This window comes from Macaca nemestrina, chromosome 8 (genome assembly GCF_043159975.1).
Source record: "Macaca nemestrina isolate mMacNem1 chromosome 8, mMacNem.hap1, whole genome shotgun sequence".
In the NCBI taxonomy this organism is placed as follows: Eukaryota; Metazoa; Chordata; class Mammalia; order Primates; family Cercopithecidae; genus Macaca; species Macaca nemestrina.
Window position 1 is genome coordinate 140,373,508 of NC_092132.1, and position 26,441 is coordinate 140,399,948.

The 26,441-nt window shown below is 34.3% G+C and overlaps 1 protein-coding gene and 1 non-coding gene across 5 annotated transcripts in view; one reads left to right on the forward strand and one right to left on the reverse strand.

Moving 5' to 3' along the window:
• The window catches only part of LOC105491117 (sarcoglycan zeta), a 1,216,031-nt gene that overhangs the window by 983,761 nt on the left and 205,829 nt on the right, over window positions 1-26,441 (forward strand). The window lies entirely within an intron of this gene.
• LOC112428272 (U7 small nuclear RNA) lies at window positions 1,040-1,101 on the reverse strand. Its single transcript, XR_003020278.1, has one exon. It is a non-coding gene; the product is annotated as a U7 small nuclear RNA (small nuclear RNA).

Consider the following 26,441-nt stretch of genomic DNA (forward strand, 5'->3'; position numbering starts at 1 on the left):
TTCTCAGAACACCCGTTTTAGCAGAGGTATGCAGAAGGCTCTGCTTTTCCCATCATGTCCATTTCACTGTGATGTTAACCCAGTTCTTGGTTCCATCCGTTTTGCACCTTGTGTGTTCAATTATTCTTTATAGAATTCAGACACAAAGCCATGGGGCCAGGCGAGCACAGCAAATGTCTTTTTACATGATTACATGACATGCTAATCTCCTTACCTCTCTCATTTAGGTATTGTGGCAAATCTCCTCTATTTAGATTTCTTTCTTTCATACAAACTAATTCATAAACATAGATATCTGAAGGCTTTCCTAATCATTTTATTATCATGGTTATCATTATCATATTAGATTTGTAATGCAGATAAAGTTTATGCTTTTGGTAATCACTTTAGTCAAGTTTTAAAAAAACACAAACCACTCCAAAGTCTTTACACTCAGGAAAAAAAAATTACTGTTAACATTTCATGAACATATCGCAACTATAAAATTATATATTTGCACAAATAAAAGAATAAATATAGATATGTAAAGGCTATTTGTAATTAATATATGTGATGTAATAGAAAAAAATAATAAATTAGAAATTGGCTGAACTTAAATATTTCTTTACCACAGAACTTTTTAAAGTAAAACTTGTCTTTATGGTTAAGAATAAAGGATTATAAATACCATTAAGAAGCTGAATGCATTAGCTCCGTGTTTTAATTTCAGACAGCTTTTGTTAACTCCTTGCAGTGTAATTGGAGATGATTAGCTGCTCTCCAGTTTGTCCTCAGTTCTCTTCATTTCCAGTTTGTTGATAATTATATTACTTTAACTTTGTCACAATTCATAATATTTACATTCAGTTCTGCAACTTTAACTGCCTCGGGTCTTTGGTCTTGATTCTACATATAAATGGCTGCAGTTACACATCATCTCTAGTCTTCTTTATATTATGGATTTTCCATTTCTCAGTTCATTAGTCAAATCATTCCTTCCTTCCTTGTATTCTTAATTAGTTTTGTTTGCTAGTTTTGATTCGTTTTATTTACCTGCATGGGGGATTTTCCGGGAAAAGCCAGAAAATTTGCTAGGCGGATTCTAAAAGAACTGTAACAGTGCTAGTTGGTTTTTTAATCCTTGAAATATTTCATGCTTCGGGTGTCTGACTGTTGCCTTTATTCTTTTCTGGGAGTGTTATTAATGGTTCATGCCTTCCTTGCCTCAGATTTGGAAACACACTTCTCTATTAAGTCCAAGCACTGAATATTGCCGTAAGAAATCCGAGCGCACCCTGGTATTTTTCTCCTTTTGATGACCTGAATGTTCTGCTTGGATGCCTGCTATATTTTTGCCATTTCACTTTTTTCATTTCAGAGAAATTTTACCTATTTTGTCACTTAATAGCTTTTCAGTTTTGTGTGTTGGTTTCTTCTACTTCAGAGAAAGCAATCATTGTTATGTTAGGTCATCTTTGTTCCCCACAGCCATCATAATTTCATGAATAATTTTTAACTCTTTATATTTTTCCTCTAAATACAAGTAACTGTCATCTAGAGTTTTTCTACGATTCCATTCGTTTGTTTTTTTTCCAAAAAAATTTTGCCCTCATGCTCTCTAATTCATATATGTTTTGTATAATAGTGAATCTCAGAATTTTCCCTTGGTCTACAATCTTTCTTTTATCTTATAATGATGTTTTACTGTCTATGAATTTGGTTTTATTAAAATTATATAATATTTAAGTTTAATGATTGAAGCACTTTCTTACTTATTTTGATTATTCCTGATGAGTTACAGTTTGAGGTGGGGGGATACTGTCTAGCTCTTTTGTTTGTTTTGCTGGAGAGACTGTAGTTGGAAAGGGAAAGGCAGACTGTGACTGTTCTGTCTCTTCTGAGGTTTTGAGGGGTTTCTAAATGATTTGTGCCAACCAGACATGGATTTCAATTCCTTGGTTCTTAGCTGCACTTTCTATCCTATAGAATACTTCCATGGTGTACACAGTGCTGAATACTTGGGAGATTTTTCTAGCACTCTCTATATACTATCTGCTTTTCCTCTATCCAGATTAATTTATTTGGGCTTGACTTTCATGAATATGTTTCTAGAGATATGGGTTAGGGTAGGGTAGGGATTCATGGTCTATGGTGCTATGAAATAATCTTTTTTTTTTTTTTACTTTTGCTTTTTCTGTTTTATACCATAAACTTGTGTTATGAAATTGTTGGTTGTTTGAAAAAATTTAAAGAAGTCATTGTTAAAGAGTGAGGGAGATTTGTAAAAACCTTTCTGGAGTTTGATGTATTAGGTAGGATCCTTTCTTCCTCCATCTCTTTCTTTTCTTGCCCTTCTCCCTCTTCTTCCTGTTCCTCTCCTTTTCTCTTCCCCTCCTTCCTGCCCTTCCTCCCTCTTCTTCCTGTTCCTCTCCTTTTCTCTTCCCCTCCTTCCTGCCCTTCCTCCTTTCTTTCTTTCTTTCTTTTAAAAAACCAATAGTCCCTGATACCATAATTGGAGTAGTCATATTTTTTATTACTAAATTGAAATACAACTTTCTTATACAGTGCCTTCTCAAGCATACACAGATTTATTTCCAGTAACTCTGTGCTGTTCTGTTGATATACTTGCAAGGAACCCAAAGTCTGGCTGTAAGAAGTTGTTTTTTTTTTTTTTCTAATTGGTAGAGTGAGTTCTTTGTTTTTGCTATTATTGAAAAGCTTTTGCCTATTGTGCATTTTCTCTTCAAAATAAACTTAATAATCAGTTGTCAAGTTTCATAAAAATTTCTGTTGGGAATTTAATTATGGTTATATTTAATTTTTAGAGAAGGACATCTTTGTGTTAGGTTGGTGCAAAAGCAATTGCAGTTTTTGCTATGATTTTTTTTATGGCAAAAATCACAGTTATTTTTGCACCAACCTGATAGTATTGAGTCTCCCTATTTAGGAACATGGCTCTTTTCTCATTTGTTTCTAAACCTCTTTTGTGGTGTTCAGAAACATTTCTTAACAATCTTCTCCTTATAAGCATTGCATATTTCCTGTTAGTCATTTAGCGTTTTTATTGCCTAAGTTAATAGATTTTCAATTCAGTTTTGTCATAGACCCCTGTGCTTGTGTGGAAAAGCTATTATTTGGGGTGTTGGGGTGTTGTATATATAATCTGGCGATTTTCTTGAAATTTTATTTTTATTATATTTCAAAGTATTTCTATGGCTCATCTGACAGATAATGATTTTTAATAATAATAGCTAGCATTCAGCATACACTACAGCTCTGGAGTCCAATAACTTGTTTCAAATCTTGGCGCTTGTAACTTTAGTTAACCCCTGTTTGCCTTAGTTTTATCATCTGCAAGATGAAGTTCATAGTAGGGCCTAATATTCTAATGACTACACTGTTATAGTTATTAGACAAGATAAAAGCAGTATAACCCTACTGCAATGGCCAACTCAAGGAATATTATTTTTAATTATTTTTATTCCTAGCCAAACATTGCACTAAATGTTTTACATGTGTTAGCTCATTTAATCCTCACTATGTGATGAGCATTATTGTCAAGGAGAGTATGATTTGAATGTAGAGTCAAAGGAATTGATGACAGATTTGCATATGGGATATTAAGAGGAAGAGAAAGTGTAACATGATACCAAGATTTTTTGGTCTGAGCAATTGCCACTAATCACTGCAAAGAAGAATTGGGAATGTAGGGGTGGGGGTAAGTTAGGAGCACAGTTGTGGAACTATTAATTTTGTCTAATAGATGAGCATGCTGGTGGACATATGAGTCTAGATTTCTTGTTGGAAGTGCAGGGCGTGTGTGTGTGTGTGTGTGTGTGTGTGTGTGTGTGTGTATGTGTATGTAATAAATGAGATTGGACAGGAATACCAAGGAAGTAAGAATAGATGGGAAATATAAGATGTCTGTGGAATGAATTATTGGGCACTCTAATATTGAAGAGTTTGAGAAGAGGCGAAAGAGCCAATCACAGTCTAAGAGGAAAAGGCCAGTGAGATAGGTCAAAAACCAAAAGAATATGGTATCCTGGAAGCAGAGAGAAGAGAGATGAAAGTGTTTCCAGGTTGAAAGAGTGAAAAACAGCCTCTGATAGGTCAAGTAATATGGAGACTACAAATCCTTCCTTCTAGTATTAACTTGATTATACTTTAGTCAGGCATAAATGTTATCATATAAATTACAGTTTAGTGAGGTATATTATGTTTTTTCACATATTTGTAGATATCTATCAAGATGATTTTTAATCATTTTTGTTATTTAATATATTGAGTAAATGACATGAAAAGATATGCAAATGGTGATGTATCTTTTATTATTGGGATGAACTTTTCTTGTTCATGAGGTAGCAGTTTTAATAAACTGTTGAATTAAGTTTACTAATACTTTACCGTGAATTATTGCATATACTCAGTTTTAGTTTTTTTCTCTTTTTTTTTCTTACTTTTCCCTTAATATTTCATTAAATCCAGTCATTGAGAGACTTTAATTTTGGTCCTATACTTTACATCAATTTTAGTAAGACAGGATTACTTGTTCTTAAAGGTATGATTTAATTCCACCATGAAATTGCCTAGTCATGGAGACTCTTCTGAGGCAAAATATTTGACTAAGTTTCTATTTTTTTATATGAAAACTGTTCTCTAATATTCTACATCAACAGAACTCGCTTTTATTACATTTTATTTTCATACAAAATTTTCTCTTTACACAGACATATCATTTAATACCTAATGTTGCCTTTTTGTGTTTTTCGTTTTTTTATTTAAACATTCAGAGCAGTCAATTGTCTTCCTACTATATATTTTTTTTTACTTAAAAACAATCTTAGTTTTAATCAATTAAATATTTTTATATTTTTTAAATTCCTTTTTCTACATTTCTTGTTTATATTTACTTATTGTCATTTTTCTGATTTATCAAATTTAATGCTTGACTCTTCTGTTTTCAATACTTTCTGTTTCAAGTAAATCTGCCTTAGGCCCGGAAGTTCATATCAACTGTTTAGGCCACATCTCATGTGTCTAATAATATACTCTGACTTTTTTTATTTATAAGTAAGTCCTAATATTTACTTTGATTTTCTTCTTATTCAAAAGTGGGTCTAAAAGGAAGTTAACTATTAAATTGTGCATGAGTTAACTTTACTTTGGCTGTTTTGTTATCCTTATCCCCTTGTATCATACACAGCTTCCATTTGCTTTATAATCTTTAGAGTTTTAAATTTTTAGTTTGCTGTTTCACTATAGTGCTGACCTAGAAATAACCCAGGGGACATGTCTCTTTTGGTTACCAAATTATTACCCAGCCGATAACCTATAGCAAGGCAATCAAAAACAAATATGTGCTGTTGTTAATGATTTCTATATAACATAGTATGTTAAGATTTAATTGGATTTGAATTTGATTTCACAACAATCCTGTCACATGGACAATGTAGATCATTTTGTTCCAATTTTGTAGATGAGTCACTGGAGACTTAGGAAGTATAAGTGATGTGTCCAAAGTTTCAGGACTCCAAGGTGAGCCAGAATTCAAACCTCAAGTCACTTCTTCGTCTATATACCTTATCTGCATAAAAGTAGATTCTACGTTGTGTGCCTGTAAATAGACTATTTTAATTAATCCATAGCAAATATTTACACTATTTCTGACAGCATTAGACATAATGGGACTTGAATGTTTGCAATTTTGATAACCTTAGCCTATTTCTGTTCCATTTTGCAAACATTTGCAAATAATTCATCTAAACCTCTTTCTAGGGGTTGCATGCATCCTGCTGGTTAAGAGACACCCAGTGGTGAACATAGAAAAGGTAGCACTCATTTGCATAATAAAATGCTTTTTAATATTTTTGGAGCCAGACGTCTTTAATTGGGTCTACTAAAAGCTGAGGAAAATATGTAAATACAAATATAAGTAAATTAAATCTTTATGCAAATTTATGTGGCTCAGATATGCCCTTGAACCAACCGATGTACCCACTGATATAAACACTGAAATCATCCATATACCTACTGATTGTAGTTCAAATTCTTTTTAACATTATACTTTGCAATTTACAAAGCATTTTTATTCTTACGATTGTATTTAATCCCTAATGCTAGACATAAGAAGATATCATCTTGTATATGGCAACTCACTGCCTCAAATCATGCAACCTAAAAGTCAATAGTGTGACTTGAACGAGATCTTTCAATGCTGATTCGTTGCTTTTTAACAATTCACACTCTACAAAATATGTTTTTTACATATTCTTCAGGAAAAAAAAAACTATATTTCGATTTATACCGGTTGAATGCTGAATTGCAACCTTAGAAGAAAGTATGCGATAGTTTCAGCACTTTGGACCAGGTTAGGAGTGGGGAAAAAAAATAATAATGCTACGGTAGAAGACCCTCATTAAAACTGGGAGACAGTTTGAAGTTCCTAAATAATATGTGTAGGCAAACTTGGTTGCAGAGGTGCAATATTCTTTGGACTTAAAAACAAACAAACAAAAAAGCATGTTAGGGCAGGTTTAAAAGGAGTTCTTCTTACTGTGTATTTTTTTCTAGAGATTACACCATTGTTTGTCACTGGTGAGGTCTCTCAGATACTACTGAAGCCTTACAAGAAATGAAGATTCCTTCATCACCTCAAATTTAATTGCCTTTATAAACAAATAGTTTAAGAATTACCTGTGTTTTTTTCATCTTTGTCTCCACCAACACACACACACACACACACACACACACACACACACACACACAGAGAGAGAGAGAGAGAGAGAGAGAGGATATAACCCTATGCTTTTGTCTTTCCCCAAGAAAGATGAGAGATGATGATACAGCAGACCTGGAACAAAAGGGAAGCACATATCTGCTCAGATTGCTATTCTGTAAAGTACCAGATCTGTGTGAATAACAACCTACTGCAGAGAATCTGTCACAGGGAAATATTAAGAAAAGGGTAACACTGAGATGCTAGCCAATATTACATATCTTTAAATTCCTTAAAATAATCTAATATAACAATGTCATTCATTGTTAAGAGTTTTCAGACCAGCCAGGCACAGACCAGCCAGGCGTGGTGGCCCATGCCTGTAATCCCAGAACTTTGGGAGGACAAGGAAGGTGGATCACTTGAGTTCAGGTGGATCACTTGAGGTCAGGTGTTTGAGACCAGTCTGGCCACCATGGCAAAGCCTTGTCACTGCTAAAAATACAAAAATTAGCGGGGCATGGTGGCTTGCACCTGTAATCCTAGCTATTTGGGAGGAGGCTGAAGCATGAGAATCACTTGAACTCAGGAGGCAGAGGCTGCAGTGGGCTTAGATGGCACAACTGTGCTCCAGCCTGGGAGAGCGAGTCCCTGTCTTTAAAAAAAAAAAAAAAATTCATCCCTAGGGTAGCACACAAAATTATGTAACAGAAATCTTTTACTACATCTTGAATAACTCCTGCTACCAATTTTTAAGTACTATTTCAAGTATTAATTGCTGAAGGGCCTGGGACATATTCTTAACCAGTTCTAACAGCATTCCATAGGAAGTAAACATTAGCATACTCATCAGAATACTCTCACAACTGTGAGAAAGCACTTGGCTCAAAGGAGTTGGGTAACTTATCTGAGTATCAGGAAAAAACGTCGTTGGGCAGGAATGCAACTCCAGGTCTGTCAGGCTTTGATCCTTATGTCCTTAACCACTGGGAAATTCCTACAACAGTGAAAGGAATCCGCAGTCTTCTCAGTAAGAAGCTGAAGGGAATGTCTATAGAATTCTATTATTATTCCTGTTCTGGGAAACATTCTTAACTTACTGTAAGAGTTTTCTTGAGATTTATGCTGTGTAGTTTTTCTTTAAATAGGTACTTAGGCTCTATAATTTTTTTGTTTGCATAAAGAAACATGGAACCATATCATATTGATGCCACTCTCCAGTGAATAGGAATTTTAAAGAAGTATCAGTGTTATTTCCCTTCCTCCTCTTCCTCCTGCTCTTCCTCCTCGTCTTCTTTTTCTTCCTCCTTCTCTTCTTCCTCTTCCTCTTTCTATGGAGACAGAGTCTAGCTATGTTGTCCAGGCTAGAGTGCAGTGGCTATTCACAGGTGTGATTATCGCACACTGGAGCCTCGAGTTCCTGGCCTCAAGCAGCCTTCCTGACTCGGCTTTCCAAGTAGCTAGGATTACAAGCACCATCAATATTATTTCTTTTAATGAAGCCAAAAGAATTTGTTCTCCACTTAGTATATTCCTTCACTACCCCAAAATCACATATTTGCATGTATGTGGGCTGACTGCTGCTACACAGAATCCTGTAAGTCGTGATGAAGAGAAAGATTTACTAAAAAATTCCTTTTTTTTCCCCCAAAGCCCTAGGAGCAGACCACAAGAAATATATTAGCAATACTTACACTAGTTCAGTGTTTCTCAATCTTTTCTGAATATGAACCACAGTAAGAAACACATTTGTCACACTCTGAACATTTCGAATCTATTCTAGCCAAGTCCGTCTCTTCTAATTTAATTATATGCAGGTGCACATATATGTATAAATAATTGTTGCAACTAACTAAATTGATTCCATGATCCTGTGATATGTTTGATCAACAGCTTCAAAAAACCATTGCCCCCTCTAATAGCTACTAAAATAACACATTCAATAAGTTTGTGGCAAGATATTTTGTCTCAGGTGTCACATATGTAATGGATTCTGCATTATAAAATATGAAACACTTTGTTTATTCCAAAGAATAAAGTAAAAAAGTGTAAATTCTATAGAGCAGCAATCTTATATTTTGATCACTTCATACAACACTGCCTCTTGTATATCAAATGCCCAGTGCAATTTTTAAACTTTTTATTACAGTGTATTTACATACAGAAAAAAGTACACATTTCAGTGAACATTTACTTTATTGGGTGAATGAATGATTCATATATTCAAAGAATATAAATTAAATATTTGAAAAAATACTTCTCCGTCACTTTAGACAAATAGAATGCTTTGCATATATAAGAGTTTACCTCATTATTCCTGATCTTTTATTCTTGTTTCAAAAGTGTTTACCAATATAAACAAGGGTGAATTAGATCCTAGAATGAAATTGTATTGTCTAAAAATAGTAGTTATATTCTTTCAATGGTTATGGTGACTACTTGCTCCAAAAAGATTTGAAGAGATCTAACTTTGAATTTTCTGGGCTTTATGACTTTATTATGTTCCTATCTGTGTAAATATAACTGACTCAGGACTCATATCCCCCTGTCAGTAGTATGCATCAAAAACAACACAAAATCGGGGACAGGACGATAGTACTTCAGTTGCAGAATAATACTGTTCTGTTTTTTATGACTATGGAATTATCGTGGTGCTTGATGAAGTTGCATTTATCAGTTAAAGTTATTCTTCTTTAGAAGTCAAGTCTGGGATCTGAGCATGTGAACAATTAGTAATGACAATATTTTGACTTGAAATCCAGTCCTCTACACTAAATTACTGTTCATGAATCAACCATGTATGTTTGTATATGGAAGAATTTGAATTGGGGTTTGAAGAATGATTGGATTGGAATTCAAAATCACTTGATATTTGTAGGAAAAGAAAAAATCATTTATAAAAGGCATCATTTGTCCAGGAAGCTGTGACTAGGTCAGTTTGGTTTGATTTCAGAAATCATATAAAACAAGAGTCTCAAACCCAGACAAACACACCCTGAAGTGTGTTCCAAGATTTTCCAGGGTTTACACAGACATGGATATTTTATCTGAAATTCTCAAGTTTCAAAGTCACCCTTTCTGAAATTTAATCTGCCCTGAGACTCTGAAGCTTGCTACTCCTGGTTTTTCCAACTTTTCTATTACCACCACATTTCCCTTATTTTAAAAACGTAGGCCGGGCGTGGTGGCTCACGCCTATAATCCCAGCACTTTGGGAGGCTGAGGTGGGCGGATCATGAGGTCAAGAGATCGCAACCATCCTGGCCAACATGGTGAAACCCCGTCTCTACTAAAAATACAAAAAAAAAAAAAAAAAAAAAAAAAAAAAAAAAGCTGGGCGTGGTGACGGGCTCCTGTAATCCCAGCTACTTCGGAGGCTGAGGCAGCAGAATCGCGGGTGGATCACCTGAGGTCAGGAATTCAAGACCAACCTGACCAACATGGTGAAACCTTGTCTCTACTAAAAATGCAAAAATTAGCTGGGCATGGTGGTGTGCACCTGTAATCCCAGCCACTAGTGAGACTGAGGCAGGAGAATCGCTTGAACCCGGGAAGCAGAGGTTGCAGTGAGCCGAAGTCGGCCATTGCACTCCAGCCTGAGTAACAGAAGGAGACTCCGGCTCAAAAAACAGTACCAGACGCTGGGTATGAACTACTGAGGGGCAACATTCACATTCATCTATGCTACACATTCATGGTAAAATCTCTCTGACTCATTATTTTTTTTAAAAAAAACTTAATTATGATAACACTAATACATCATTTGAATTGAACAACGCAAACATTTCTCTGATAAAACTGAGGCCGAGGCCGGGTGTGGTAGTTCACGCCTGTAATCCCAGCACTTTGGGAGGCCAAGGCAGGTGGATCACTTGAGATCAGGAGTTCAAGACCAGCCTGATCAACATGGTAAACCCCATGTCTACTAAAAATACAAAATTAGGGCGTGGTGGCACTCTCCTGTAATCCCAGCTACTCTGGATGCTGAGGCAGGAGAATTGCTTGAAGCCAGGAGTCAGAGGTTGCAGTGAGCCGAGATCACACCATTGCACTCCAGCCTGGGCAACAAGAGTGAAACTCTGTCTAAAACCAAACAAACAAACAAAAAAAGAGGCCGGTTTTACTGATGATTGAGGTGGTGATAAGGAGGACATGTTCTATCATTAGGATAAGCTGAATCTAGAGCTCCATATCCTTGAAGTATTTCACAAAATGCATTTTAAATCTACACTTTATATTGTACCAGCATCAGACATTTTATTCCTTGCAACTATTATACTGTTGATATTAAAAATTTCAAATATCAGCTTTATAATATTCAAGATGTCATAGTTTTAAAAAGGATTTCATGGAATGTGCGAGCAAAAAAAAAATATTTGGAGAATAAGGATATAAAGGAGTAGAGAAACATGAATTTGGAAAGCAGCTTAGGGCTTCAGGCATGCAGGGTTCAAGAGCTAAAGAATTTGGAATTCATCCTCAAGGTGCTGAAACTCTAAAGTGCCAATCAGCTTACACTTTGTTAGTCTACTGAATTTCAAATTAAGAAATGTATTTCTTTAGAAATATCAAACAGACATTTTATTTACTGAAGAAAGCACTTCATTCTTTCCCATTATTTTTGTTTATGGAGGTTTAATGTATTAGACCATCACTGTTTCTAATATTTTTGAGAAAGAATGTGTTAGAAATTTTATTAATGGCATGGTACCAAGGCACAAAGATATATAATTTGTTAAAAATAGAAACACTTGGTATCTTCATACTAAAAATCCATCCCTCTTATTTATTATAAATTAAGAGTACTTTTATTGTCTGGATGGATGTTTTATAATTTTCTTTAGATGTGGCATTGTTTCTTAAGTAAAATCATAGAAAAACAAACAAAAGCAAGGTAAAGCCCAGGGGCAAGGAGGTCTTCCTTCTCTAATGGCAGGGGTTTGCAATGCCCTTGGTACCCTGCACTGTAGCTTGAAAACCCTGCCTTTGACTAATATCTCTCGATCATTCTATGCCTTTCTCATCGTACACTCAGTAGACTAATCAAAAGAAAATCCAGTAACAAATACTGCAGATAGTTCTCTATACACATTTTTTTACTATACATTTCCTCCTCACTGTAAAAGCTCATCATTTATTGTCATCATGACAATAAGGTTTATCATTTATTGTCATGATTTCACCTTTCCATGAGCTTTCATCATACTTTCCCTCTGATTTTCCTTTGGTTTGCATTAATAAAACAATTGAAAGATTTAGGTATCATCTCTTCTTGTAATGTTCTATCTGCCCAGCAATTGACATCTCCTTTGAATAAATAAGTAGTCTCCTATAAATAAGAACTTGCTTTGAAATAGCACATTTGTGACAAAATGAATAATCTTTATCCCTAATTTACTAAGATATATCAAGACTCTGGCAATATGAAGGACTAAGGAAAGAAAGAAAAATATATATTTGACATAGTTTTGGTTTCATAAATTTTATTCAGATGCTAAGAACACAATTTTTATTACAAGTGAACCCATAGGTTACCTTTGGTCACCTTGCCTTTTTAGAAACTTAAAAAATTGGTTGGGTGCCCTGACTCACACCTGTAATTCCATCACTTTGGGAGGCCAAGGCGAGAGAATTACTTGAGCCCAGGAGTTTGAAACCAGCTTGGGCAACATGACAACACCCTGTCTCTACAAAATAATAAAAAAATTGCCAGGAATGGTGGCATGTGGTGTAGTCCCAGCTATCACGTGGCTGAGGCAGGAGGATGGCTTAAGCCTAGAAGTTGAGGCTGCTGTGAACAAAGATCTGCACTCTAGCCTGGGTGACAAAGGGACACCCTGTTTCAAATAATAACAAGAAATTTTAAAAATTTAGCTTCAATCCTTGTTCTGTATTCTGTGGATGATCCAATTATGCCCATAAGATTTCTGTGGATTTCCAGGGGACTTAAGTCACCTCTAGCTACAATTTCCTATCTCAGCTGAATTCTTCTCTTTTCCCCGAATCATATGAAAGTTCTTTCCTTGGTCATGGCATCCACCCAAATATAGATCTCTGTCATTTCCTTAATGTCTTCACCCCCTAAAAGGTACACACAGAACTGACTACCGTTTTAAGGAATTGTAGAGTTAAACTTTGGTATGCAAATAATTTGAAATGCAACATAGACAACTTACTCTTTAAAATTGTTTTACTACATTGCTGAATCACCCTTGCCATCTTGCCTATCGTCTTTTTTTTTTTTTGCCCTTGCTTTCACGATGAGAGCGTCCTTTCATCTATATGTTTGTATATCTTTATATTTAAAAAGATGAAAGAATATCACCACTTTATTAATAAAAGTTATATCAGATAAAAAAACAAAACATGAGACAGATCACAAATTTTATGTAGACATTTCTGTGTCTTCAAAATTGTTATACCAAGTATCTATCATAGGACCAAAGTGTGATCCTGTTTAAGGCTGCAGTTTTAGTGCCCTGTCCCTCAGGGCCAAAGAAAATCCTGTGATTTGTTCTCTTTTCTTCTCAGTTACAGGTCCTTTCTTTTTTTTGCTAAAGAAAGGTTAGGTCAACCTACATTATTAAGGAAAGAAAAGGGGTTGAAAGAGGGAGAGAAAAACTGGAATGTACTGTAGTTATTTGCCAGGACCTGGAAAAGTGAATATGGACAGGAAAGGAATTACGAATTTATATTCTTTTCATCATTTTTCAGATATGCAAATAAAAGTTTTGAACTATTGAAATGCACTTTGTGCAGCTGAACTGTTTCTTTGACCCTGGCACCACTCTGAAACTGAATTACATGGTCTAGTCTTGAACCAAGTTACGAAAGTATTAATTTTGAAATTTGAATGACTAGAAAATAAGGAAGTAAACAATAAAAGGAACAGTCAATTAAATGTCCTGTTTTTTCCTGTGTCTGATATTCACTACTTTATTCCCACAGATGCTCTTGTAAAGATCACTTAAGTAAAAGTTATTATAGCAGTATTTGCTCTTTTTTTGGATAAAATATTTGTTAAATTCATTTTCTCTAACTTTTTCTTATTTCTTGAAATGCAAATTAGTGCAAATATTCTCCTTCAGTTTATCTTAGGTATAATTAATGGCTGTCTGCTATTTCATTTCTTGCTGAGAACTATTTGAAGTGAATTATTTAAACAAGTTGTTATAAAGTATCATTTTCTTTCTGCTTTTTATCCTCTAGTACTTGTGGAGGACAAAAAGTGATGTATTAATGCATGTTTATTTTTCTTTTACTTTTCCATCCATTCCTTTTCTAAGTTTTACTGAATCTAATGCTGCAGTTTACCACATTTTTAATTTTGTCAGGGAGTAGGACAAAAGAAAGTGACCACAAATAATGCAGATGCCTGCAAATTAACAATGACACCTACTTTTTCTTCTTAATTCAGTCTCTATATAACACAATGTCATTTTTGCCTTCCTCGTGTATCTGCAGTTTGCCGTCAGCTTGTCATGTTTTGTTTCATGCAAGTTACCATATTTTGCCAGTGTTGGCGGTCTTCTTTTGGTCGTCAGAAATTAAACCAGGGAAGTAGAATCAAAATACTCCTACCCATGCCAGGTAACAGAGTTTATCAAAGAGATAAACTGGAAAGTAATCCAATCTAGTAAAATGATTTTGCAGAGAAATTAATTACAATATTTCCTAGTGCTTTGTATTTTATTTGGAATAATGTGAAATTGGCTAAATAGTTAATCAAACACCTAATCTCATATGTTATTTCAAAATTAATGAGTATTATGGACAGCTACATAACTTCTAATGGGAAGTATATAAAATATTATTTTTGATTAAGTACTGTATGTCCATCTATAATGTTATTGAATTTAATGTTTTGGTTTAATCATGGTGAGATTTGTAAACTATTTTTGTTGTCACGACAGTTACAAAAAATAGTTTAATTTTCTAAAAGTTATATGTAATGATGGATTCAGTTAGCTTTTGCTGGGAAAAAAAACCAAAAAAACAAACAAAAACAAAAACAAACAAAACAAAACAAAACAAAAAAAAACAACCTTTGCCCAAAACTTAATAGCTTCAAACCGTTTAGAAGCATTCATTTTCTCAACTTTGTTCAATAGGCAGTTTTCCTTGTTTACGCAGACTGACCTCGGGTTGGATAACCTAGAGTACCCTAACATATGTGTCTAAGTTGGTATGATGATTGAAATGGTACTCCGTGTGGTCTCTCATCCAGTAGGAGGTTACTCCAAGCTTGAACATGTGATGGCAGAATGGTGCCCTACAGCAACAGAGAGCAAGTCCCAAAGTGAAAATATTTCTCAATCCTCTGCTTAGGGGCAAGTTTAGTAATGTCCAATAAACCAATGCAAGTTACAAGGTTGAATCCGGATTCAAGTGATAAGAAATTGATTCAACTTCCTGACTGGAGGAATAGTAAAATCACTTTGCAAAGGGAAATACAGCGATGGGAAAAATTTGCAAACTACCACAAAGGCTATAATTATTTCTTGTCTTAATAATTTTATAGCTCTTCTTTATTTTGTAGTTTACTAATAACGCTTTCTCTGAAAGACTGAACTATGATTGTATACATTTGTTTTTAAAGGGGTGAACATTTGTTAAACTTAATAAGATTAATTTTATTTTTTAAATTCAAAATCAGATAAAATTTCTAGATTTTTGCTATTCCATGATTACAACAGAATTTTGGATGGCTTTTGAAGATACAGAAAACCTCATTGAGGTTATTGAAAAGTCCTGGTTTAGGGACATCGATGCCGTCCCGTAATTTTAAAATAAGCAATATAAGTATTAGAAATACTGCATGCTGTAGTCATATCAGAAGTGATTTCTGTGGCATTAATGTTAATTACAAGGCATCTGTCATGCTAACCATTTTTCATCCTTTTGAATTCATGTTTTTTTGTTCTTATGAGAATTATATTGGTAGATTAGTTGTTACATTGATTGTCCTATAAAGACTTAACATTTGACTTCATGTTATATTAAAATGAATATCAGTAAAATAAGATATGTGCCAAATCTATTTTGTCTACCATCTTTACACATTAAAACACCGTAAGTTAGGCTATGTTGTTGTAATGCACTGTGTATGCTGTTTACATCGATACTCGATTCAATTGATATTAAGGATTTTCATGTAATCATAGTCTTATCTTCCCCAAATTGTCATTTATTCGTAATTTTCCTAGGTCTACAGACCTCTGAAACTTGATTCTCTTTTATTTTCTACTTCAGGCAATGTCTTACTGCTGTAATGTAACCAATTATATCCATAATTAATGCGAAACTGGATGTGCTATTTCTGGAATTACCATTGAATGATTTCAGTTTTCATTGTATGCAGTTAAAATAGCCTTATAGTTTTCAAATGTAGCCACAGAGAATATTGACTAAATACTTTGATCCCTTTTTCAGGAAGTGAAATAAATTCCATGAATAATGCATTACCGTAGCTATGGCATGTAAAGCTATATAAACCTGAGAGAGATTTGTTTTATTTTTTCTATTATAAAAATACTTTCATTTTATTTTCATTCTCTTAAGAGACTCTCTGTTGCCCAGACTGGAGTGCAGTGGTATGATCATGACTCACTATAGCCTTGACCCCTGGGCTGAAGTGATCCTCCAACCTCAGCCTCCTAAGTAGCTGGGTAAACAGGCATGTGCCACAATGCCTGGCTAATTTTTGTACATTTTGTAGAGACAAAGGCTTACTATATTGCCCAGGCTGGTCTCAAACTCATGGGCTCAAGCAATCCTTCTGCCTCAGCATCCCAAAGTGATGGTGTTACAGGTGTGCACCACCACACCTGGCTTTTTTAATGTTTAAAAATTTTCTTTAATTTTTTGTTTAGATGGTATTTACCATGTTGCCTAGACTGGTCTCGAAATCCTGGGCTCAAGCGATCCTCCTGCCTCAGCCTCCCAGAGTGCTGGAATTACAAATGGGAGCTACATTTGAAAATAGGAATGCTGAATCATTTATAGGTGGCCTTATGAGGTTATTATTCCTTTTTTCACAAATGTAAAGCCATTATTAAAAAATAGCAAACTGGCCGGGTGCGGTGGCTCACGCCTGCAATCCTAGCACTTTGGGAGGCCAAGGCAGGTGGATCACTTGAGGTCAGGAGTTCGAGGCCAGCTTGGTCAACATGGTGAAACCCCATCTCTACTAAAAATAATATAGCTGGGTATGGTGGTGGGTGCCTATAATCCTAGCTACCCAGGAGGCTGAAACAGGAGAATGGCCTGATTCCAGGGAATGGAGGCTACAGTGAGATGAGATTATGCCACTTCACTCCAGCCTGGGTGACGATATATATCAATATACGTATGTATATAGATAGATATTTGATATTTTCATATCTCTATATAGGGAGAGATATTTTGCTACTTAATGAAATAGGCTATCTATAATTTTCACTAAAAACCAATAAGACACTGGTGTTTCTGGATGTCATCACTGAAGAATTAGGCTTCGCTGGAAGTTTTTAGAGTCATTAGGCTGTAATATTTTGGACAAATAATTTTAGTTTGGCACTTGCAAGAATCCACTGACATATTGTTTACTGAAGCGATGTTTGGTTTTCTCTGCAAGTAGTTTGAGTTTATCCTAGGACTTCTGGTCTATGAACATCTAACTCTTGTGTGTCGGTATGTGTGTATAGTACAGGTTTTTAAAGATATCCATGTCCTTTGTAATATATGTAATTTATAATCTTGATATTTAATTTTTGTGGGATTGGTGAAAAGTTACATTTTATCTTTAAAGTAACCCTAACTTCCCATATTTCATAAATGCATGTAATTCATGTTCATTTCTTGTAACTTTTATTTAAGGTTAACTATTTTCCCTTATGTAATGTTTCCTATTATGCTTTCTCTGTTAGTTAATTTAAGATTGTGTTGAGATGCATTATTCCCTGTAGAAACTGCTTCTGACATGTTTGGAAATTTAATATAGGTTTATTTTCTTTTATATTTATGATATTTTATTTCACCAACTATCGCAGGTAAAAATGGGTATCCAGTGTATCAGGAGGTTAATGGCCTTTGACATGAGTCTTGTAAGATGTCAGTCACAGCTGGCCGGGCGCTGTGGCCCACGCCTGTAATCCCAGCACTTTGGGAGGCCGAGGCGGGCGGATTACGAGTTCAGGAGTTCGAGACCATCCTGGCTAACACGGTGAAACCCCGTCTGCACTAAAAATACAAAAAAATTAGCTGGGCGCGGTGGCGGGCGCCTGTAGTCCCAGCCACTTGGGAAGCTGAGACAGGAGAATGGCGTGAACCCGGGAGGCAGAGCTTGCAGTGAGCTGAGATCGTGCCACTGCACTCCAGCCTGGGAGACAGAGAGAGACTCCGTCTCAAAAAAAAAAAAAAAAAAAAAAAAAAAAATGTAAGTCACACAGAAAGAAGCAGCATGCTAGACCAAGGGAGGCCCTGAGCAAGTGCTCATTGTAAGAAGCACGAATATGACAGAGACTGGAAAGGAAGTTTGGGGTCATGTTAATTCTCTCAATGAAATTGTAAAGAAAATTTAGATATTGCTTACTGAGAAATAGCTCTTTTTCTGAGCATTTAAGTGCTGTCATCAGAGTTGTATTTAGGAATAGGATTTTGATAGTAATGTCGAGAATAAATATGAGATATGTGGAAGAAAATTTAGGGTCAGCGTTTCACTGTACTTCCTTATAAAATATAGTGTTAGTTTGGACAGATGAAGCTTGAATCCCAGTGAGGCATTTTGATAGAAGTATTCAGCAGGCCTTTGAAATATTAAATATCAGTAAGTCATAAAGCCAGAGGGGCAGATGAAGGAGCCAGCCAGCCACATGGGGAGAGAGTCAAAATTCTCTAAGTAAATGGCAATTGAGTGAAATCGGAGAGGGTGTAGGTCAGAACTTGGAAATGATGTTCTGGGAGGAGGAAGATGGCTTTAAGAAATGACCATCAGAGAAGTAGGAAAATTAAAGTATGAAACAAATAAATATAAAATTGATTCATTTATGTCTGTGATAGAAGTTTCTCTGAAAGAATCACAGGGCCAGTAAAATACACTTGATTTAATAAATAGAAAAAGTAAACCTATATAAGGGTGACCTGGATTAGTCAAGATTCCGTGTTCAATCAATTCAAGAGAAAATTTCAAATATCCAAACCAGTGTTTTTGCAGAAATGTTTAAATTTCATGTTAAAAGGTATATTATTTTGTCTTCCTTTTGGGAAAAGTTTTATAAAATGTCTTTTGATTGTTAAGAGGTGTATTTTTTTTTATTATTATACTTTAAGTTCTAGGGTACATGTGCATAACGTGCAGGTTTGTTACATATGTATACTTGTGCCATGTTGGTGTGCTACACCCATCAACTCGTCAGCACCCATCAACTCGTCATTTACATCAGTTATAACTCCCAATGCAATCCCTCCCCCCTCCCCCCTCCCCCCTCCCCATGATAGGCCCCGGTATGTGATGTTCCCCTTCCCGAGTCCAAGTGATCTCATTGTTTGAGAACATGCGGTGTTTGGTTTTCTGTTCTTGTGATAGTTTGCTAAGAATGATGGTTTCCAAGAGGTGTATTTGAATAAAAAAATTAATATAGCATAAAAGGTTCATCCCCCACATTTTGATTCAATTACAGTGATGCATGCACCTTTAAGTTGTAATCTTAGAGAAAGAGAAGACTTTTTAGGTCACAACGCATGTGAAAAAGTATTCTTTGTAAATCAGTGTAAAAAAGTTGACAGATATTTCTAAACAATTGGGGGAAAACATCAATGAACTGTAAATGAAAGGCATCCTTGGAAAAGAGGATTTGAAAATGTTCAAACAGCTACAAATTATCTTTTTCATCTGAAAATATTTTCTTGATGCTTTGAGTTTAAAAATACCCATTTTCTAAAAGAGATAGATAATAACGCAATACTATAAAATCATAACTTTAAAACTATGTGTGAAATACAGCATGCTAAGTAAAAATTAAAGTCAGTTTCGAGTTTCCATAAACTTGCAAGTTATTCTTCTCACTGTCTTTTCACTTTTTCTACCTTTTGTCAAATGGGTTTGGGCCATAAATATTACCTTGAGTGAATAGGGGTTTTAAATAAAATAAACTGATGGCAAGTAAAGTTATTCTATTAGAGAAACCATTAAAGACTGAGAAATATCTGTCACCCTAGATTTCATATGAAGTCAATTTGTAAGGTTGAAATTTTGTTCTCTTTGTAAAAGACTGCAATGAAATTTGGAGTGGTGTAATCTATAAAACAGCAAAATAAGACGAGGGTGAATCTGAGTGTAAAACAGGTAGCATGTTATAATTAACTCCAGTAAAGGGGTTAGGCTTTTCAACAATTGTTTTTGTGTTTGTATGTGTGTGTGTGTGTGATTTGAATCCCTACCGAGGTTGAAATTGTATTAAAACTCCCATAATCCTATACTTTTATCAGAAAACATGGATCACCTCCATGCAGAAGAGGAGAGTCTATAAAGAAAGACAGATATAGACTCTTAGCTTAAATAATACATAAAATGGGGAATCAGATATGTAAAACTCAACAACGAAGTTGTGTTAATACTAGTTAAACTAGATACATTGACCGAGCACATATGAGGCGTCTAATAAATGGATGACAAGGATGAGAAGATAGGGATGATGATGATGATGATGATGACGATGATGATTTTCTTGTATTTCTAAGTCGATTCTCACATCATAAGTGGGGGTGTGGAATCTTACATATACAAGCTTGCTGACTGTATCTTTTCTGGTTGGAGGCTGGCTGCATCTTCACTACCTCCGTCTTGAACATTATCTTCTAAATCTGCTCTTATTTAGCCACCTTTAAGATTCATCTGGTAAGAGGTTAATGTCCAGAATATATAAGGAACTCACACAACTCAATAGCAAGGAAACAAATAGCCTGATTAGAAAACGGGCAAAGGACGTGAATAGAAATTTCTCAAAAGAAGACATACGTATGACTAAGAGATAAATTTTAAAAATGATCACTAATCATCAGGGAAATGCAAAATTAAACCACATTATATTCTCATACAATCTCATACAATCACCGTTCTCATAACTTCCACCCAGTGATTACTTACTGTGAGGCACTCCCAAGTTTAAAACCTTTCCATACCTATGTCATGCTATTTAATCTTCATAACAAATACTATTAAAAAGTTATTTTTAGGCAACAAAATTAAAAAAAAAAAAGATGGCCTTAGTAACGTGGCCAAGATCATACAGTAAGTAGCATACCTGGGAATATGAACTATACTGTATTGACTTCAGAACCCAAGCTTTATTTTTCTCTTTGCTTACCTAAATTACTTCTTCCCTTCCTCATTCCCTTCCTCCCTCCCTCTCTTCCTCCCTTTCTCCCCCCATTTCTTCCTCACTGTCTCTCTTTCTTTGTTCTTTCCTTCCTCCTTCCCTCCCTTTATCCTTCCCTTTATGCCTGCCTGCCTGCCTGCCTGCCTTCCTTCCTTCCTTCCTTCCTTCCTTCCTTCCTTCCTTCCTTCCTTCCTTCCTTCCTCCCTTCCTTCCTTCCTGTATTTAGCTGTAGAATTTTGTTCTTTTTTAATTAAAATGTATATATATGTACAGTGAAATATACAACTTTGAAATGTAGTTGGTAAGTATACATTCTTTTAATTCACATTACAATCAAAATGTTGCTATTTCCTAAAGCCCATTTCGGCCAAGTCTCACCCTGCCAATAGCAATCCCAAGCAATCACTATTCAAACACTTTAGACTTCCAAAACCATAGGTCAATTTTGCCTACTCTTGGCCATTGTAAAAATGCAGTCATAGTGTATATTCTTGTGCTTTTTAATCTTAAAAAAAATTATTTTATTATCCATGTTTGATCATTCAGCAATGCATTGCTTATTATTGATGAGCATTTTATTGTAAGAATATATCAAAATGTATTAATAAATAAAGATACTATATTATTTTACAAGCCTTTCTTCAGACATATAAATTCAATACACTTGGGTGAATACATAGGAGATAAATTTGTTGGTCATAGAGTAGGCACAGTTTTAACTTTATAAGAAATGATCAGTTTTTTTAAGTGGTTGTATTTTTTTAAAATACTACTAGTAGTGTATAAAGAGATCCCATGGCTCTACAACCTTGCCAACACTTAGTATTATTTGTCTCTTTAGCCTTTTAAATAAGTATGTGTGAGATTGCTTTGTGGTTTTCAGAGATATTCACATTTCCCTGATGGCAAATGATGTTCAGCACTCTTTTATATGCTTACTGGCCATTTATATATCTTTTCTTCTTAATTGCATTTTTAAATTTTGTTCATTATTATTGGATTTTGTGTCTTTCCTACTGTAATTTGTAAGAATCATTAACATATTCTTGATACAAATCCTTTCTCAGATATATATGTTGTAAATATATGTAATGAGTCTACATTATGTCTATTCATTTACTTAATAATGTTTGTTTTTGAGCAGAGGTTTTAATAAAGTCCAATTTCATTTATAACTTGTATAGACAGTGCTTTCTGTGTTCTGAGAAATCTTTGTAAATATTTTCTACCGTGTTTTCTCCTAGAAGCTTTATAGCTGTATCTTTTATGTAGAGGCCTATGAACCATTTCAAATTAGTTAATGTGCATGGTTTCAGGGTGATTGACATGTATTTTTCTATACTCTCCTCCATTTGTTTAAAAGACTTTTCTTTATCCATTGGATTGTTTTGGCCACTTTGTTGAAAATCGACTTATCTTACAAGTTGGAGTCTTTTTCTGGATTCCGTTCGATTGACCTATATGTCTTTCCTTAAACAATATAATTCTCTCTTGATAGTTGTAAATCCTTAAATCAAGTTTTACAGTTGATATTGAAATCAAGTAGTATAAGAGATCCAAATATTTTTTCAAGATTGTTTGAACTATTCTAGGTTCTTTTTAGTTCCATTTTAAAATGTTGATTTCTACAGAAACACACACACCCACACACACCAGTTAGAATTTGATCACGATTCCATTGACTCCATTGGTCAGTTCATGGGAACATTAACATTTGTAACAGTATTTTGTCATCCAATACATTGACATATTTATGCATGTAATTAGGCTTCATTAATTTCTTTCAGATATATTTTATAATTTTTGATCAACAGATCCTGCATACATTTTTTGAAATTTGTTCTGAGTATTTAAATTTTTTCATATAATAATAAATGGTATTAACTTAAAATATTCTTTCTCATTTTTAGTTACCAATATATAGAAATATAATTGACTTTGGCATTCTGATGGTATATTCTATAGCACTGTTGAGTTCACTTTTGTTTCTAATTGTACTGTTGGAGATTATGTAAAAAATTTTCTGTAAATTATGTTGTCTACAAATGAAATCGTTTTTTCAATCTTAGTATTATGTATTTTTTTCTTCTTTATTCATGCTGGGTAAGGCCTGACTACAATATTGAATAGGAATGACAAGAGAAGATACCTTTATCTTACTTCCAATCTAAAAAGAAATTTTAGTCTTTTCTATTCAGTATGATATTCATATCTACAGTACAATTTTCATAAGAATGTATCACTGTGAAGAAACTTCCTTATATAACTAGTGAACTGAAAGTAATTATGAATGTGTTTTAAATTTTGTCAAATTATCTTTCCATATCTATTAAAATAATCTTTTTGTTTCCTCATTTTCTCATCTGTAATATTATAAATTATATTAATTCACAATAAATGTTTAAATCATCCTACATTCCTGGGATAAATCCCCCTTGATCATGATAAATTTTTATTACTAAGATTGTATTGTTAATATTTGGTAAGAATATTTTGTAACTTCATTTTATTGTAAGACTTTTATGTAGTTGTATTATCATCGTTCACTCTCCCTCCTGAAATGAGTGGCAAAGTCTTGTGTTTTGTTTTTTTTTTTCTCAAAGAGTTGGTCTAAAAGTTTGAAATAATTTCCCAACAAACCCACTTGTCCTTATACTTTTCATTATTGATAAGGTTTTAAATTATCACCTGAGCATTCTTCTCAGATATAGCTATTTAAATGGGTCAGATATAGCTACTTAGATGTTCTATTTCTTCTTATGTCACTTTTGATATTTTTTATTTTTCAAGGAATTTTTCCATTTCACCTAATTTGATTCGTTTATGTACATGAAAGTCTTTATAATATCTCCTATTATTTATTTAATTTGATCTATATTATTGTCTCTGCTTTTATTCTAGAAAGGGATAATTTTGGTTTTCTCTTTTTTCTTCTGTGTTACTTTCTGTAGGATTTTTTATCAATTTTATTGATAATTCAAATAAGATACTTCTGTTTTTGACACTTTCCTCTATTTTTTAATTTTATCTTTCAGGAACTTATTTTAATTATTTATTTCTATAATATTTATCTTGCAATTTAATTTACTCCCTTTTTTACTATCTTCTTAGAAAACGTTATTGTTTATAAATCTTTTTTTCTCTATTGAATACAATTTTAAGATCTATATTTCTCTCAATTTTTGGCTTTCTCTATATCCTCAAATTATAAGATTTTTTTAAAAAAATTATTCAGAGCCAACTGCGGTGGCTCACGCCTGTAATCCCAGCACTTTCGGAGGTTGAGGTGGGCGGATCACCTGAGGTAAGGAGTTTGAGAATACCTAGCTAACATGGTGAAACCCCGTTTCTACCAAAAATACAAAAAATTATCTGGGTGTGGTGGTATGAGTCTGTAATCCCAGCTACTCAGGAGGCTGAGGCAGGAGAATCGCTTGAACCTAGGAGGCAGAGGTTGCAGTGAGCCAAGATCAGGCCATTGCCCTCCATGTTGGGCAACAAGAGAGAAAATCTGTCTCAAAAAAAAAAAATTCAGTTGAAAATATTTTGTATTTTCCTTTGTAATTTATTTTATCTGTTTATAAGTATGTAATTAATGATACGCTTGGGCTTATATCTTTTGTTTTGATACATATTTTTAAATTTGTCTAGTTTTTTTATTTGTTTGACCCCCTTTTATTACTTTAAATTAAGTAAGTAGCTTTAGTGACCTAATCTATTTCCTCTTTTAGGTTTTTAGCTATATTAATTTGATTTCTCCAGGAATTAGAATATGCAGCTTTAATGTACCCTAGTCTACCTTGAATTAACATTGTATGGGTCTGTATGTATTGTAAAAACCTTCCAATAGTATAGTTTTACCCCTTTCTAAACTTCATATATTATTGCATACATTTTCTTTCTTATGTTGATTAAACCCACAAATTCTATTGCTTTTGTTTTAAGAAACTAATAGCTCTTAAAACCAACAAATGTAAAATATGATAAGTATTCATTCAAATATTTACTAAATCTGACATACTTTAATCCTTCATGTAAATCCAAACTTCCGTCTATTTCTCTTTGGACTAAAGAACTTTCCTCAATATTTCTTGTACTATACGCTGGCAACTCTCAGCTTTTGTCCTGGGTATGGATCATGGATTGCTGCTTCTCTGCATGTCTAGTAGTTTTTATTGTTTTCCATACATTCAGAATACTGTGATGTTAAGAGTCAGGATTTTATTGCCTTGCTTAAAGAGTGTTGGCTTTAGTTTGGGGAGGACATTAATCTCCTGCCAGATCAAATCTTCTTGAGTCTTAGATTGAAGCTTATTTAGGCCAAGCCTACAAGAAGTGTAACCCTAGACTTCATGTTTGGCTTTTCTGTGGTCTCAATTCTGAACTCTGAGTGTCCAGTGGAGTCTCTCTCCACCTTCTGGTCTGAACTTAAACTACCAGCAGCATCTAACTGTACCTCATAGTTCCCCAGTAGCTGTTCTCTGACAGCGTTTGCAGAGCACTGGTCCTGTGCATGTGCTGTTTTATCTTTGGCTACAGACCTAATTGGAGAGTTATGCAGAATTGCATGGCTCTTTCTCTGTGTAGTTCCCTCCTGTGCAGTACCTTACCGGCCGCACTCCAAATTCCAGCCACCTCAGCAACACCAGATTCTCTTCCATTCTGTGTATTGGTTGCTCTGTTTGGCCTTCACATTCTTACTCTGTCATTTGGAAAGTACCTCAGGCAGAAAACCTTAATAAAAGTGGAATTCACCCCATTAGTTTTCATTTTTCATATATCACATTTTGTGCTTTTTGTTGTCCATGACCAAAAATGTATGTTACCCTCAGTTATAGTTTATTTTACAGCAGATGGTTAAATCCTGCACTACTTACTCCATAAAAACTAGAAAATAGAGCCTAACTCCTTAACTAATATTTTAAAATTTCTTACTATATGAAATTAATCTACAGATTATTTTGAAAAGGAATGATTATGGACAGATTCTTGAGTGTAAATTATACTCTGTATTGACATTGATATACCATTACTTTAATATATATGGCAAGTGACAATACCATGTCCAGAATATCATGTAAGCAGAATTATATAGTAGATAGCTTTTGAGACTGCCTACATTCAGTTAGTATAGTGCATTTTGAGATTCATTCATCTTGCATTTATCAGTACTCTTGTTCCCTTTCATAGGCGAATAACAACGCACTGCATGGATTGACTATAAAGAGTTTCCTATTCAATTCACCAACTAGAGAACATTTCTTTTTGCATCTTTAGGCACTTACAAATAAAGCCGCTATAAACATTTACAGAAAAGTTTTTTATGGACATGGTTTTCATATTAATCGAACAAATACCTAGGATACAGACTGCTGGGTCACATAGGG